The sequence below is a fragment of the Hemiscyllium ocellatum genome, chromosome 15 (genome assembly GCF_020745735.1).
Source record: "Hemiscyllium ocellatum isolate sHemOce1 chromosome 15, sHemOce1.pat.X.cur, whole genome shotgun sequence".
Classification (NCBI taxonomy): domain Eukaryota; kingdom Metazoa; phylum Chordata; class Chondrichthyes; order Orectolobiformes; family Hemiscylliidae; genus Hemiscyllium; species Hemiscyllium ocellatum.
This window is the reverse complement of record NC_083415.1, coordinates 53626225-53643957: the sequence shown is the minus strand read 5'-3', so window position 1 is coordinate 53643957 and position 17733 is coordinate 53626225.

Below are 17733 nucleotides of genomic sequence, written 5' to 3'. Positions count from 1 at the left end.
CAAATGAGTTGTCCCCATGCTCTAACTGTTAGTCAACCAACACATCCATCCTTATGATGCACCACCTTGTTATGCCAATTGGAAAACAGAAAGACTCATTGTCCAGTGGGCTGTCAACCAAACAGCTTCTTTTTGCCCTCATTTTCAATGCTTTTGAATCTGGTAAAGAGAAATGTTCAAAGAAAATGACAAAAAAGGTATTTTTCAATGCCTCAATGACTTTCCTCCAGGATGGAACACAATAATGTTCTGAAGATTAATATTTAATTCCTGGAGACCTCAGGACAATCCTGGAGCATAGGCAATCCTAGCTGTCTGTCGCACTGACACATCGCTAAAATTGTGGCCTGGTCACTGTGAAGTCTTGGAGCTGAGTTGGCCATGTCTGGAACGTTGATGGTTAATTACATTGCCTAACTTTTGCAAACTCCCCTATCCCTCCTACATTAGGACATTGCCGTTTTATGGATGACTGTGGCATCAACCAAATGGACTCATAGTGAACATGTTTTTCACTGTTTAATCTTCTTTCGACTGAGGCTCACAGGACAGCAGCTTGAATCCTTTGTGCAGACTCGTTTCCCAGTCACACTGGTTATTTGGTTTGAAATTCAAAATCTTCACAATATTTTCCAAGGCAATAGAAAGTAGAACGTGACTCAGTGAAAAATCAGTTGCCAAATTTCATCAATTCTGTTTGCACCACTAATAAAGATGATTTTCACTTACTCAGGTCTGTACTGTGCTACTCAACACACTGATTTTTGTTTTAGTTACATTTCCAAAGTCTGGACAGTAATTGTGCCTTTTTTGTTCACTTGCTAGTTCCCCATTCTATAGCATTTTTATTCATTTAACAGCTATTCTAGTTTAACCAATGCTGTTTTAGCTGTTCAAATCCCTCCTAAATGCAGCGATAAGACTTGCTGCTGTTTCTGAGTCACTGGTCCAGTGTACTGGTGTTAACGTGCATTTTTCCACCTACTGAAACAGTAAAACCATGTGTTAAGCAGATTTCTTTTGCAGCTATCATTTAACCCTTTGACGAGTGCACTAATATCAACTTTCAGGCTAATATCTTTGCTTATTTTACAGTAATGTATTGTCAATGCACAGATTAAATGAGGTAACTGAATGAATTATGAATTTGCTCACATTATGTGATGAGATTAGATTCCCTACAGTGTGGAAACAGGCCCTTCGGCCCAACCAGTCCACACCGACCCTCCGAAGAGTAACCGACCCAGAACCATTTCCCTCTGACTAATGCACCTAACACTATGGGCAACTTAGCATGGCCAATTCACCTGACCCACACATCTTTGGAGCGTGGGAAGAAACTGGAGCACCCGGAGGAAACCCATGCAAACAGTTGCCCAAATCTGGAATCGAATCTGGGACTCTGGTGCTGTGAGGCAGCAGTGCTAACCTCTGGGCCACTGTGCCAGCCCAAGTATGGGCCAGGAATTTGGGCTTACACTCCCAACAATTGTCCATTCGAAATCAGGAGTGGATTAGACGTGAATTTGTGCTTCCTGCAGACAAGGCTGTAAAGGAAGAGAGTCAGTTCATGAAATTACCTGCCATACCCCTGGCCCCACCCCACAAGTATCTTTTTGAAAACAGAGATGCTTCATTAATTAAATTCTCAAATATAGGGTTGAGATAGATTCTCCTCTTCAGTGCCAAAATGTAACTGCTTTTTGGGAGGGTAGTGGATGGCAGCGGGCCGATGCATTTGAGAATGCACTTAATATGAGCTCAAGCAAAAGCTGTTCACATTTCTCTCCTCATTCTGAATGGAGCATTGAGAGTACCTTGTGCATGAGGTTACAATGATTACTTCCTGTCTGAATGCTTGGGCTCTGGCCCTGAAGAGAAAAAGCTGCTCAAGCATGAATATAAATGGAGCAACTACCTGGAAGAACATTTGAATTAACGAATCCCTACAGTGTGGAAGCGGCCATTCAGACATCAAGGGCTTTTGCCCGAAACATCGATTTCACTGCTCGTTGGATGCTGCCTGAACTGCTGTGCTCTTCCAGCACCACTGATTCAGAATCTGGTTTCCAGCATCTGCAGTCATTGTTTTTACCATTCAGACATCAGGTCCACACTAACTCTGCGATGAGCATCTCAATCTGACCCCACCTTATCATATCCCTGCATTACCTCTGGCTAATCCGCCCAAACAGCACTACCCTGGTCACGGTGGGCAATTTAACACAGCCAATCCACCTAACCTGCCCATCTTTGGACTGTGGGAGGAAACTGGACCATCCAGAGGTAACCCACACAGATAGAGGGAGAACATGTAAACTCTCCAAAGATGGTTTCCCAAGGGTGGAACTGAACCAGGCTCTGTGAGGCAGCTATGCTAACCACTGAGCCACTGTGCTGGCCTTTTGTTTGGAGCTGAATTTATAAAGGGATTGCATTTCTACATGAAAGTTGCCTTTTTGGAGATACCACAGTTGGTAAAGGCTACTAGCAACAATATGGTTTTCAGTTTCTTTAGTTTGAATATTATTATGGAATGATCTCTCTTAGAAGTATTGTGGGTGTTGAATAAGGACGTCACCCAGCTTGTCTGTAATTCTCTCATGATTAACATTTACAAACTCTTTCAATTTGGACATAAAGAACGTGCACTCGAGTTAAAAGTGGAAAGTGTCTCATGCAGCCATGGAAAATGCACATTCTGCAAAAGCTCCTTTCCACAAGATAGTAGGAAGTATATCTGAACGAGTAGGCAAAATGAAGAAAGGCCTGCACAATTCCTCACTGACCATGCTAAACAGAGACAGTAAGCCACTAAAGTGGCTGGAGCTAATGATGGTGACGTAATTCTACATCACATCTGCATCTTCATCTGCTAACCCACAGACAGGAAATCTTACGGACACTTAATGATGATGCATTCCACCACACTGCTCAGAACCATTTGCTCCAGCAGCTAGTCAAGCAACCAAAACTGTTTCAAAATTATGTTTGCAGAACTTTTATATTTTAATACACCAAAGACATTTACTTTGATGATAAGAGCACTAAATATAGTTTGCATTTGTAAATGGGTATTGTTCCTCTGGATCATTGAAAGGCTTTTTTTTCGTTTTTGTGGGCGAAGTTAGCTAACCCACAAACTGTTTTCTTCTCCAAATGTTTCATTTTCTTTGTCATTTTCTTCTTACACCCCTGTCGCTCACAGCCCATTTCTGTTCCCTATCCATGGTTTCATTGTGAGTCACAAGAGATAGTAGGATGTATCAGTTTAGTAATAGAATGTGTTCCCAAGAACACTTAACATCGGGGAGAGAAAACACAGAAGGACCGAATAGGTTTGCTGTTTCAAAGAAAAGTTCCTGAAACAAATAGTTTCTACCAGCTATGTAAATTGATTGTCAGTCACTGCATGCAAAGACTTTGTAGTTCAAACATTTTAAACACTAAATACTCTTGAAAGAACTTGAATCATAGGTAGGTTTGTTCTTCATTTTTACACAATTACAATGATTTAATTGATGATTATATGTGATACTGTGTTGAAGACATTTTAAACAGTCTACCATCTGTGTGCTAATAAGAATCATAACCCCTTCTTTGTTGTAGTTTCTCTTCTGTCTTCCTCCTCAATCCAGAACGTCTTGAGTCAGAAATCATTCTTCAAACCACACACCGACACCAGAGCATAAAACCAAGGCTAAAGCTGTAGTGCAGTGCTGAGGGAAGTTGGTTTGGATGAGACATTAGACTGCAGTTCCTGCCAGCCTGTGTAGATGAATTAAACAAGTTATAGGCAAAGCTCTTACCAGTGCCCTCGCTAACATTCCTTCCTCAGCAGATAGTTTTAACTGGAAATAATCATGCTATCATCCATTTTGGTTCATGTTAAAATCACGTGAGTCAGCTGATTTCCACACTACGATGGTGAACCCAAACTTAGCTGAAAGGTTGCTGGGAAGCCCACCTCCACTTTGAATGTAGCATAACATGGCATCGGGTCATTAACTAAATCAAGATGGCACTTCCAACCCCTATAAGGCCTCTACCTCCTGGTTGGTGTAAATTTTCAGCCTGTGTTTCTTTCTCTTTTTCTCTCTCCTTTCTTCTCCTTCTCTCTCTTTCCATCTCGCTTTCCTTCTTTCTTTCCATCTCTCACTTTAATTCATTTTCTTGCCTGTCTTTCATTCATTTACAAAATAGATCCAATTTGTTTTCAGGTGAAGGGATCTTGGACACCATTGTTTTCCATTGATCTTAATTTAGTTGCTTGGAGGAGAGAATATAAATGGCATTAATTAAATTACTGTCTTAGCTTGTGTACATACTCACTGATACGGAAAGACTCTGGATGAGGTTCTCAATTTGCTACAGTTCCAGATGGAATACCCCAAATCGTGAAGTTCCCAGAAGAGGAGGGGTAAACTGGTTCCCCATCTTAATCAAGCCTGTCCCCCCATTAGTTCTGTCAAGGTTAATGTAAAGCAGGATCCCTACCCTTGTGGATAGCCTTCTCCTTGACCTAAATACAATAATGTTTTAAAAGGAGCTAATTTAGCCAGGATTTCTTGATTTAACAAAGGGAGTGAGTTTATTAATTACTGCTCATGAGAAATAAATGCAACACCCATACACACAGATTAGAAATCAGAGGTAAGCTGAAAGAGAGAGAAGTTATTGGTCCCTGACATGCTGACAAAGAGCACACAAGTTGATGCTGTGGCTATTAATGGGTTGCACCTGTATTGTTGACTTTGGCATTTGAACAGTCAGCTGGAGGCAGATTCACTTTCCTTCAGCCTGATCCCTTTGCTTGCTAACTGCTTTATAGCACTCAGTGAGAAATATCTTTCTTTAATTTCTTCACTTGTGATGTAGGTTTACCTACTGGCCATTCTCAAACTGGGACTTCCACAGCATATATGAGAGACACAATATGTAGAGAAGAGCTGAAGCTCTCTTTTATCCCTTTTTTGTGTTTTTTGGGAGGGGGAAATTAGCTCTACATTATCTCAAGTTGATCTCTCTCTGCTTGAAGTTTCTTTGACACTATTAAGTATTACATTCCATCAATATCACGTGGACATTTTTGCTACACATCCACTGATTTGACACCTGCAGTCATTTTGTTTTGCTGTGGGTTTTTAAACTTTATGCTGACCTACAGCTTTTTGTTTTTTTTTCAACTTGTGAAAAGAACTTTCATTGTTAAAGCAAATCTACAGCCTCATGTGAATGTCTCTGCGACTGACCACCACATTAAATATTTCAGTGGAAAATATTACCTATCAAACTCAATTTCATTTTGGGATCGGACTGGTCCAGTCATACCATTGGCTAGGATTATAACATTAAATGCAAGTTGTTGTTATAACTTGTCCCTTGATATTTCACTCCCAACATCCTATAGCAAACTGAAGGCTTTGGCTCGACCTTATTTTTACTGCTAGAAAATACCATTAAAATATTGAAGCATAAAGCCAGTGGAAGTCTCTGATTGTACCCCAGTTCTACTGAGCTGCACGGATTCTGATAATTTGGTTTTCACTCATTTCTGCTAAACTCTTGATGTGTATAAATCTGTCAACTTCTGATATATTCAAAAAGGCACTCAATTCAGCAGTAGCCTGTGGTTAATATACTTACTTCCAGACTTACGCTCCTGTTCCAACATTGTAGCTGAAGGTGACATATAAATGATGGCTCAGAACCTTGAAATACCATGAATGTTTTTATCCCTTAATTCTATTTTTTAAAAAAAAATAATTGACCAAGGACAAATGACTGCAGGTGTAAGTTTGGTGATTGTCAAAAAAAGCCAGTGTAGTATTAAAATCAGTCATGGAAGTTTACAGTGCAGAAACAAAAAGCTCTTCAGTATTGTGTCTGTACTGATCACAACCAGCTCCTTACTATTACCATCCCATTTTCTGTCACTTGACCCTGAACCTTGGTATCACAAGCACATGTCTAAAAACCTTTTGAATGTTGTGAGGGTTTCTGTCTCGACCACACCTACAGGCAGTGAGTTCCAGATTCCATGCACCCTCTGGGTAAAAAACATTTCCTTACCTCACTTCTGAACCTCCTGCCCTTGATCTTAAATTTAAGACTTCTGATCATTGATCCCTCCATCAGAGGGAACAGTTCCTTCCTGTCACTGCCCTTTATAATTTTGTACATCTCAGTATCTCCACTCTCAATCTCCTCTGCTTCCCCAATCTTTCTTCATGACTACACACAATACCCTAACTCTAGCCTAAATAACATTTCATACACTTCCAGCATAACTACCCTTAATTCATCTACTTCAATGCAATGTAACATATAATTGTGCTCATTAAACAAAAGGAGAACAACTTGAGATAATGAAGGGCTGACTACTCTATGACCCATTTCCAGGGATATTCTCAAAAGGGGCTAAAACAGAGTTTCAACACTTTGTCCATCCCCACTGGGGAGGTAGGTGATTGGGCAGGTGGTATTTTGAGGCCTACAAGTGAACATTAATCGGCCACTTGAGATCCTTAATTGGTAACAGGTTGAGAAAGTAGCCCATCAACCTTATTATCCAGAACTTAGTGAGGTGGTGAGAAAGGGGTGAGCTTATCTCCAGGGCCAAATTGCCCTATTATTTCCCCTTCTCACTACCTGCAGGAAGGGAATAATCATGACAAAGGAGTTCCCTCATTTCAGCTGGCTAACCAAAACAGCTCAATGAGAGAATAGAGTGGTCAGTTAAAGTGCCCTTGCATCCTACTGCTAGGAAACATCAGCACGCGTAACAATTAACAATCTCCGGTGTATTAAGAATGCACTTTTGGTTAGTGCAAATCTAATATTCATCGGGAACAGCAGTCCTCTGGACTACTGGCTGTGAGGTATAGCAGAGATTTAGTGAGGAGCACTGGATGCAGGGTCCCGATTATATTCAATTTTTGGTCTGACATCCAGAGCAGACAACACAAAAGCGGTTATGCCAATTACACAGCACTGACAATCAGAGGGTTATTTGGAGGCACAGAAACCTGCCTGACACATTTTTCTGATGTACTATTGTACCTGTGAAACACAGCAAGTTTGATAAAGAGAGGGATGTCGGTCCTCCCAGGGGCTGTCCAACCCTAATAATGCTGGTTGTCTTTGCGATTTCAAGAACAGATTAACCTCATTAGGTCCAGACAGCCTATTCTACAAGATGTCAAATCAAGATCACCATGCTCTGTAAAAGAGAACAACAAGTAAGGAGAGCATGTGAACTATCACAATGCTGATAAACTAAAAAAAATCCCTTAAAGAAAGTTTAGATTGTCAAACATCTTATTATTTGAAACAAAATAGACCTTGGATTCAGCTTAACTATTATTTACGATTTTAGATGACAACTTTTGAAATGTTCCTATAATTGCTGTAAAAGAATGCCAAGCCAACACAGGCAATATTCCTGTCATTAAGTCTTTGTTTATAATAGCCTGGTGCTGGCTAGGCAGTTTACTTGTTGGCAACATAAAGAGTACAATATTGGAATGGCAGAAAATATGAGCTTGGAACAAACCTTGCATGACTGAGAAGGTTGCTCAGATATCATACATTAATTAATTCTACTGCAATCATGCTTTGTAAGGTATAATACATTACTAAGCATTATAGTAATCACTTCAGCAGCATTGGCACTTCAGCTAGAAAAACATTGTGCATCAATCACAAAGAGTCAATTACAAATAACAACGTACAGCAGGTCAGTAAATATTTATAAAAAAAGCACGCAGGTTACAGATCTTTGGAGAAAACTCTCCATGCCATCACCTGTGGTGCTACAAAATGAAATGAAAGGAGCCCATCAACTTCACTGGAAGATAATAAAACGCAGAACTATGGATTCTGAAAATCTAAAACCAAGCAGAAAGAGCTGGAGAAACTCAGCAGGTCTGTCAGCATCTGCAGAGAGAGAGAAAGAAAGATTTAATGTTTCAAGTTTTGTGATGTGGAATCAAAGATTAACTGTATTTTTCTCTCCACAGACCTGCTGAGTTTCTCCAGCACTTTCTGTTGCTGTTGTTGAACTTACCGAGAAGTACATCCTTTTTAGAAGAAAAAAGGAACATTTTCATTCCCACAATCTAATCCCAATGTTTGACATGTAATGCTGGTCAGGAACACACAAATACAGACTAGGAGATCCAATTAAATGGCCATCTCGATTGTCCAATCTGATTAAGGGTGGCAGGAGTACTCCTAGCCTGACTGGAGGCCTTCCAACAGTGAAAGGTCAGCAACCCCCTTTGTCAGAAATTGGTACACTGTCACAGGATGTGCGAAAGCACAGGGACACCTCCATCAATTGTTGCCAGTCACAGATCAGCTAAGCATGAACATCAGGAGCGTTAGTGCCCACCTAGGCTTTGCGCATGTGAAATCACGTCTCACAAAATTAATTGGAGTTTTTGTTGAAGAAGTATCAAAGACAGATGTTGAGCGCAGAGCGGTAGATGCGATCTATGTGGACTTCAGTAAAGCATTCGGCAAGGATCCCCATGGGAGACTGATTAGCAATGTCAGATCTCACGGAATACAGGGAGAACTAGCCATTTGGATACAGAACTGGCTCAAAGGTAGAAGACAGAGGGTGGTGATGGAGGGTTGTTTTTCAGACTGGAGGCCTATTACCAGTGTGTGCCACAAGGATCGGTGCTGGGTCCACTACTTTTTTGTTATTTATATAAATGAGTTGGTCCTGAGCATAAGAGATATAGTAAGTTTGCAGATGACACAAAAATTGGAGGTGTAGTGGACAGAAAAGAAGGTTACCTCAAATTAAAACGGAATCTTGATCAGATGGGCCCATGGGCTGAGAAGTGGCAGATGGATTTTAATTCAGATAAATGAGTGCTGCATTTTGAGAAATCAAATCTCAGCAGAACTTATACACTTAATGGTAAGGTCCTAGGGAGTGTTGCTGAACAAAGAGACCTTGGAGTGCAGGTTCATTGCTCCTTGAAAGTGGAGTCACAGGTAGATGTGATAGTGAAGAAGGCATTTGGTATGCTTTTCTTTATTGGTCAGAGTATTGAGTACAGGAGTTGGGAGGTCATGTTGTAGCTGTATAGAATATTGGTTAGACCACTGTTGGAATATTGTGTGTAAGTCTGGTCTCCTTCTTATTGGAAATATGGTGGGAAATTTGAAAGGGTTCAGAAAAGATTTACAAGGATGTTGCCAGAGTTGGAGGATTTGAGCAATAGGGAGAGACTGAACAGGCTGGAGCTGTTTTCCCTGGAGGCTGAGGGGTGACCTTATAGAGGTTTACAAAGTTATGAGGTGCATGGATAGGACAAATAGACTCCCCCTGGGCTGGGGGAGTCCAAAATTAGAAGGCATAGGTTTATGGTGAGAGGGGAAACATCTAAAAGAGACCTAAGGGGCAACGTTTTCATTCAGAGGGTGGTACGGGTATGGAATGAGCTGCCAGAGGAAGAGGTGCAGCTGGTACAATTGCAACATTTAAAAGGCATTTGGAAGGGTGTATGAATAGGAAAGTTTTGGAGGGATATGGGCTGTGTGCTGGCAGGTGGGTCCAGATTGAGTTGGGATATCTGGTAGGCATGGACAGGTTGGACCGAAGGATCTGTTTCTGTGCTGTACATCTCTGTGACTCTATGACTCTCGGTAAGGGAGAAAGCCCCCATTGTAATGGGCACTGCCATATTTTCATTTCATGTTCAGAGTTAAGGCTTCCAAACAGACCGGAGCCAAGATCTCTGATGTATGGAACTACTCAGTCTTTGGGATACTAGACATTTTCACTCCACAGTCTCTCTCAATGCCCTACATGATACTATGGAAGCAGGAATGCATCTTGGAACCAGTCAATTGGAACTTATCTCCCATTTTTTTGCCTAACCCCATCTCCAGTCACAACATCACGTGCCATTGAAAGCTCATTATCTTATCTTCTGTGAGAACAAATAATGTTTAAATCCTTACTGTCATGGTTTTAGATCTCAGTCACACCTATAGCTAAAATTACCGCCTTATAATCACTCCTTGGTGTCTGTAATTCCAGGTATTAATTGTTAATAATTGTCCTGTTGTGTTTCTGGTTCTTTTGTGTTTCTGGTTCTGGTATGTTTCTGAAACACAGTGCCCGAGATTGGGGTAGCACAGTGGTTCAGTGGCTAACGCTGCTGCTTCACAGCACCAGGGACCCACGTTCAGTTCCACTCTCGGGTGACTGCCTGTCCAGAGTTTGCATGATGTCTGCGTGGGTTTCCTCTGTGTGCTCCAGTTTCCTCCCACAGTCCAAAGATGTGCAGGCTAGGTGAATTTGCTGTGCTAAATTGCCTGTAGTGTCCAGGGATGTGTGGATTTGCTATGGGAAATCTCAAGATATGAGAGTGGGTCAGGGTGGGATGTTGTTCAGGGGGTTGATGTGGACTTGTTGGGCTGAATGGTCTGTTTACACACTTTGGGGATTTCCCACCAGAATATGTCTGTTAGCCCCAGGAAGATTCAATTATGGTTTGACGTACAAAGGCCAAGGCAATTCCTGTTGTAGTTTATCTGGGTGTTCCTGTTGTTATAGCTGACACTTTTGGAAGCCTTACATATCATAGTTCTTCTGGTTACAAATTATACAAGGGTTTCTCTTATTGCCAATTACATGGGAGTTTCCAATGTTGAAATGTGCACAAGAGAAACAGGTGCTTTATTACAATTTACAGAAGAGTTCCCACTTCTACCAGGTGCAAAAAAGTTCTCTGTGTTGAAATTCACATGTTAGTTTTCCACATAACATGTATGTATACACATGCACATTACACCGCAGGATAAACCCCCAAAGTTGAGATCTTCCTCCAATATGTCCAGTGCCCCACATACAGAAATGTTGTTTCATCTACTGCATATCTCAATACTTTGTCACTCAGATTATGATGATTATATTTTGACTGTGTTTATATTTTGACTGCATTATAAATAGTGTCCAATTTCAATAGTCTACCAGAAAGCGTCTGGAACCATTTTAATCTGAATCAGTGAATCATATGAATATTCAAATACCAGTGCAATAACATAATTCTGACATACATCTAGTCAGAATGCCATTATGTGTGCATGATGTAGAAATGAATGGTCAACCAATAATATTAAATGATCTGTTTGCTGTCCTTTCTTGAAACCAATTAACAAAGTTCTTAGTTTGGACAACTTATGAAAAGTCATATATGTAGGGTGAGCATTTAGAAGTACATCAGCATTGTTTTTCATGTATGTCAAATTTCTGTGGTGGTCTGACTGGTAAGTGACATCATCAGGAAACATGCAGTCACAGAAGAGTTACTATGGTGCTCCTTGCAGATTATTCTCACTGTGGGTGGTTTGAAAAAGGTCATATATGGGAAATCCACACGAGATGCATTGTATTTATATGATGATAAATGGCTTGCTCCAACATTGACAAGCCAAGGACATTGTTACCTGATGTATTTTGGAAGACAGGTTCCAATGCTTTGAATTAAACACATTTTTGTGCTACATTTTTACAGTTCAAATGTTTTCTTTTCCAGGACTTTATGCACATTGACCTTGGTTTACTTTCAGTGAATTGTTTCATTACGAATTTTGCATTTTTGAAGTACCAGAGGACGATTTCTGATGAGCAAACCGGGATAAATATGAGTTCAAACGTTCTAATTGGCTTTGTGATTGGGATATTCAAAGGCGAAATGAATAGCTTTACAATGAAAACTATCTTGTACATATGATGCAATTTTGCTGATAACGTGTTGTTGAATGGTGAAAAGAAAACTATAAATGGTGAAAATCTGAAATTAAAGCAGAAGATCTTGGAAATACTATTTTTGCGTGCTTTTGAGTTTCAGTTGATTGGTTCTTTCTTATGATGTTTGTCATGTGATGATCTGCAACCGGTCTTAAAGATTACTTCCTTTGAACTCTGGCCTTTATTCCATAGTCTTGAAAGTTCCTTTCTTGATATAAATAGAAATGTATTATGATATTATATGAATATGATATTGCACATATAATGCTTTCAAATATTTAAACAATGTTTTAAGTTTGTTCATGAGATATAGGTGCCATTGATTGGGCCAGCATTTACTCTCGATCTGTAATCGCACTTTGCTCTGATGAATTTCAGGCTCTGATAAATCTCAGGCCATTTCAGAGGACAGTTAAGAGTCTGGAGGAAATACTAGGTAACAAAAACAGGTTGGAGAAAGTGAGGACTGCAGATGCTGGAGGTCAGAGCTGAAAAAATGTGTTGCTGGAAAAGCGCAGCAGGTCAGGCAGCATCCAAGGAGCAGAGGAAGGGCTTATGCCCAAAACGTCGATTCTCCTGCTCCTTGGATGCTGCCTGACCTGCTGTGATTTTCCAGCAACACATTTTTCAACAAAAACAGGTTTCCTCCTCTGAAGGGCATTTTTTTAACCACAATTGATAGTGATTTCATGGTCAACCATCGGGCCAGCTTTTATTCCAGATTTTCCTTTTTGTTTATTGTATGTAAATTTTACCATCTGTTATTGGGATTTGAACGCCTATCTCCAGAGCATTTGCCAAAGGTTCTGAATTATTATTCCAATAACATTACCAGTAGGCCCCTACCACCTCATGTGTGAGCATATATTAGAGTTTATGTTTTTTTTAATTCCTATCCTGTTTCTCCTCGTCAGTCTTTAATCACTCAAAGTATTTTACAGAAAAAGATGATCTGGTCATTATCCATGCTTTCCTGTGACTTTTGTGATAATTGACTGTGTTTTGTTTGCATTTCTTGCACTTGAACAGTAACTGATTTCAAAAAATACTTCATAGGTCGCCACACACTTTGAGAAAAACTGGTTGCTGCAATCGGTGCTATTGAAATGCAATGTCGTGCTTTCCTTCTTGCTTAGTAACCAGGAAAGGGAAATTGATCACTCACTCCCTAATCTAACAATATCCTCTCAGTTAGAATTTTGTTTTTTAATTATGCCTAAACATCCATACTCCCAGTCCGTGGTATCAGCTGTTGCCTCTCAGAATGGTTAAAAATGTTCTCGTCCACTTATGAAATCTGTAAACAAAGTATCATGCTGCATTCACAGCTAACTTTTAAGATTTGTTTTGTCCACTTGCAGTGCAGTTTAGATGGCAGTGGACAGTCTGAAATGAGAGTAATTCCTTGGCATTAACCCAGCTGAACCAAGCTATTTAATTTCGGGTTGGCTGAGACTGCACTCTTGGATATTTCTGTTCCAGATGATTTCTTTAAGTCAAAATTCATATCCCTGTACCGTGGGCAGTGGGAGCGAAGAGAGAGATCTCTGGATTTATGCTAGCAAGCTAATAATGTGTGAAGTTATTAATTGTAAAGTGTAGGAATGCAATTAGTGCAGTCACTCTATCCTCCTCCATGTGCTGACACTAAATAACGAAAGATGACGCTAAAATGCGTAGCATCTTAGAGAGAATGGCATACATTCCCACAAACTGCATAGAGCCAAGAATTTAGCTGACACCCACCTTCTCTTGTACTCCCTTTATTACAGCATTCATGTAGGAGCTGAATGCTTGCATAAGTTGATAACTTAGTTGGCCATAGTTAAATGAGAAATGATAACAGTGCTAAGGTTTAAGCAGTGCCTCCAAAACTGTGTTGAGAGAAAAGTTCACTGAAGTTCCTCTTTCATTTCTCCCTTGGTGACTCATAACCTGATGTCTTTAAGAGTATCGTTTTAGGATTATTAAGAGTCACTAACATGCAGATCAAACAGAACTGGTCGTTAAAGACTGTAACAGAATGTTTTTAAATCAAAGTCTGTGATTTAGATCTGTGCTGACACTTCTGTCTTCTGAAAAGGCTCAAAGGTATCTTAATTGCAGGATGAATCCAACCTATATTCTGCCTCCAGTAGATCAATGCATATGCTTGGGGTGGCATGGTGGCTCAGCGGTTAGCATTGCTACCATACAGTGCCAGGGACTTGGGTGACTATCTGTGTGGAGTTTTCTCATTCCCCCCATGTCTGCAGGGTGATCTCGTTTCTTCCCACAGTTCAAAGATGTGCAGGTTAGGTGGATTGCTGTGTGTAAGTTGTCCATTGTGTGCAGTGATTTTTTAGATTAGATTTTAGATTAGACTTACAGTGTGGAAACAGGCCCTTCGGCCCAACAAGTCCACACCGACCCGCCGAAGCGAAACCCACCCATACCCCTACATTACCCCTTACCTAACACTACGGGCAATTTAGCACGGCCAATTCACCTGACCCGCACATCTTTGGACTGTGGGAGGAAACCGGAGCACCCGGAGGAAACCCACGCAGACACGGGGAGAACGTGCAAACTCCACGTCTAGGCTAGCTGGATTAGCTGAAGGCGATGAAAGATTGGGTCTGGGTGGGATGCATTTTGGAGGGTCAGTGGGTCAAATGGCCTCTTCCACAGATGACTAAATGGAGGCAAGGTTCTGGTTAGCCATAATGTAATTATAAGTCAGAATCGAATAGCAAAACAGTGAGTGTTTATTCATGTTCTCAAGATTATATTCCAGTGGCTATGAAGAAAAGCCTGAGAGTTGGAATGGCTTTGATTTGAGAAAGGGATGTGAAGAGGAAATCATTCAGAATTCTATTATAAATTGCAGCTATGTCACTTAGACCTATTATGAATGGAGATTTGCAACAAAGGTTCACCAGATTAATTCCCAGGATGACAGGACTGACATATGAGCAAAGACTGGATTGACCTGGCTTGTATTTGCTGGATTTTAGAAGAGTTAAGTGTGTAATCTTATGGAGATATATAAAACCCTGATGGGACTGGACAGGCTAGATGTAGGAACAATGGTCCAGATGTTGGTGAAGTCCAGAACTAAGGATCATAGTCTAAGAATATGGGGTAAGCCATTCAGGACTGAGTTGAGGAAGAATTTCTTCACTCAGAGAATTGTGAACCTGTGGAATTCTCTCCCACAGGAAGCTTTTGGGGACAGTTCATTAGATATATTCAATAGCAAGGTGGACATGGCCCTTGTGGCTAAGGCAGTCTGGGGGGGATGGAGAGAAAGCAAGAGTGGGATACTGAGATCGCATAATCAGCCATATCATATTATATGGTGGTGCAGGCTTGAAGGGCCGAATGGCCTCCTGCACCTACTTTCTATATTCCCCTCAGCCTTATCTGTTCCAAAAAAAACAAACCCAGCCTAAGCGAGTTATGAATCTCAGTATTTTGGGATTATCAATTTATTCCTTGCAATTTCAAATCAAATTTCCTTGCTTAAGTTAACATCCTCAAGGTCATTCATATAAGATGTAAACAAAGTTACCAGATTTCATTATTTACTTGAGTGTAGCCAATGTCAGTGTTTTCCTGCTCTTTACTATTATAGCAAAACGAAAAGGAGATGATTCAATTTTGCTGGAATTTGATAGGTTCTTTAACAATTGGATACACATAGCAGCTGATATTGTAGGCCAATTTGAATAGTCATAACTAATACAGGACTACACAGAATATCATGTCATGATGCTGCACCAATTTTGGACACTTATTATAGCGAGATTCCTAATCCTCCTCAGAATATACAGCCTAATTTTAACTGCAGGTAAATTTTAAACGTACGGGAAGTGACATGATTTTAGAGTCATAGAATCATACATCACGGAAACAGACCCTTCGGTCCAACCAAAATCCCAAGCTAAACTAGTCCCACCTGCCTGCATTTGGCCCATATTCTTCCAAACATTTCTTATTTGTGTACCTATCCAAATGTCTTTTAAATGTTGTAACTGTACCGCATCCACCAGTTACTCTGGAAGTTCATTCAACACACAGACCACTCTCTGTATTTACTTGAGGCTTCTTAAGTGAGACCTGAGTTGTATAAACTCTTGGGTGTATTTTAAAACCTGTTGGCAGACTTTACGATCAGAACAGTCAGGAAATTGGTGAAAAGTTAATGACAGGATTGGCTTTGATGGCAGGCTTGTGTTTTACTGCGGAAATCCTGGTGAAAGATTGAAATGGAACCAATCTGTGTACTCTTGTTATATTTATTTACAGAGTTACACATGACAAGCATACACCTCCTAACTTAGCAAACACAGTTTCAGCTTGTGTCTAAGTGTTCAGATCAATCCTTGTTAATGCCCACCACCAGCAGACAATTAATAAACAATTATGATTGCAGAGGACATTCAGGAAGGAGGGAGAAGGGGAGGGAGGGAAGTCGAGGAGCATGCTGCCTCCAAACCTCACAATAGACATCTCCAACTTCCCTACTACAGCAGTAGTCTCTGAAGGCAACCCCCACCTCCTTTCAGCTAACTCCCCATGACTGACCATGGCCCGATGGCCGAACTTATGACAGTCTCAGAGAGATAGCCCCAACTAATGACGACCAGACTCCAGACTGAGACATGTGCTCTCCAATGAAATCCCACTAATTCCTGGACTGGTTGCACTGGACCTGTAAGACTGACTGACTGCATGGCTCACACCCTGGACAGAAGAGTTAAGGAGCTCCCGACTCTAACCACACCAAGGAGCTGACTGACCATTTCAAAGTCCCTGAACGTTTAGTGCTGCTGCCTTTGACTTACTGTCCAGGGATCCCCTGTCTGACAACTGTCTCCCTTAGTCTGCCTGAGCACCACATAAACTTTGAGACATGGCCATTCAGCTGATGCCCATGCAGTGTGTCTGCCACGTATGCTGCTGCCAGGAGATAGCACAGAGTGACACAGAAACATGTCCTCCCACTTGGCCTACGATTGTTGACAACTATGACAAGCTGACTGGCTTTGAGCATGTGCTAATCAACAAAGCAAGACCTTGTTGGACGATTGTACTGTGAATCTTTAAGCGCTGGTTGAGGGGATAATGCGCCAAAAAGCAAGGCAGGCTGAGATGCTGTGAGCACCCAAGTAAGTGCAAAGAGATTGAACCATAAAGGAGCCCTTAGTTGCACCCCGGTCCAAACTATGAGTTCCTGCAAGCAGTGTCCAGGCAACAGCATTCCAATGAAAGGTCCAGGTGCATTTCAAAGTGTGGCATTGAAATGCAGGACTATATTGTGAATGTTTTTCAGATACATAATAAAGTTGTGAAGGGGCTGATACATGTTTGATTCCAACTCTGCGGATGAATTGTGTCATCAGTTGTTGCCCGTGGATGCCCTGAGATGTTGGTGACAGCTGGCTGAGCTGCCAGGAATGTACGAGCAACCTTTATGAGCATATGTGTTGCCTCCTCAGTAGGTCACTTTTTTCTTTACAGGTTCAGTTCCAAGATACTTTCCAAAGCTTTGTTATTTTAACTACACAAATGTCTATCAGCAGATACCTTATAACATGGAACATTACTTAATGCAATATATATTTTAATACTTGCCAAATACATCTGAATTTAATACATAAAACATTCAATGCTGTACGTTTATGTCCAATAAATTAAATGAGTAGAATATGTTGCCTTCCTCTCTGTTCACCAGCAACATCCCTTCCAACACACCCATCCCCACCCCATGCACACACAAATAACACTGAGATTAAAACTAACAATTCATCAGAAAGTACTGAGGACCACAAATGCATAAATTTCCAATTCTTTCGACAAGTAGTGATAAATTACTATATATTTTTTGACGGTTCCACTGTTAAAGCCAGCACTGCAGGGTACTGTTAGATGCAGAAAGATGTAAAGGAATGTATTTAAAATCTAAAATA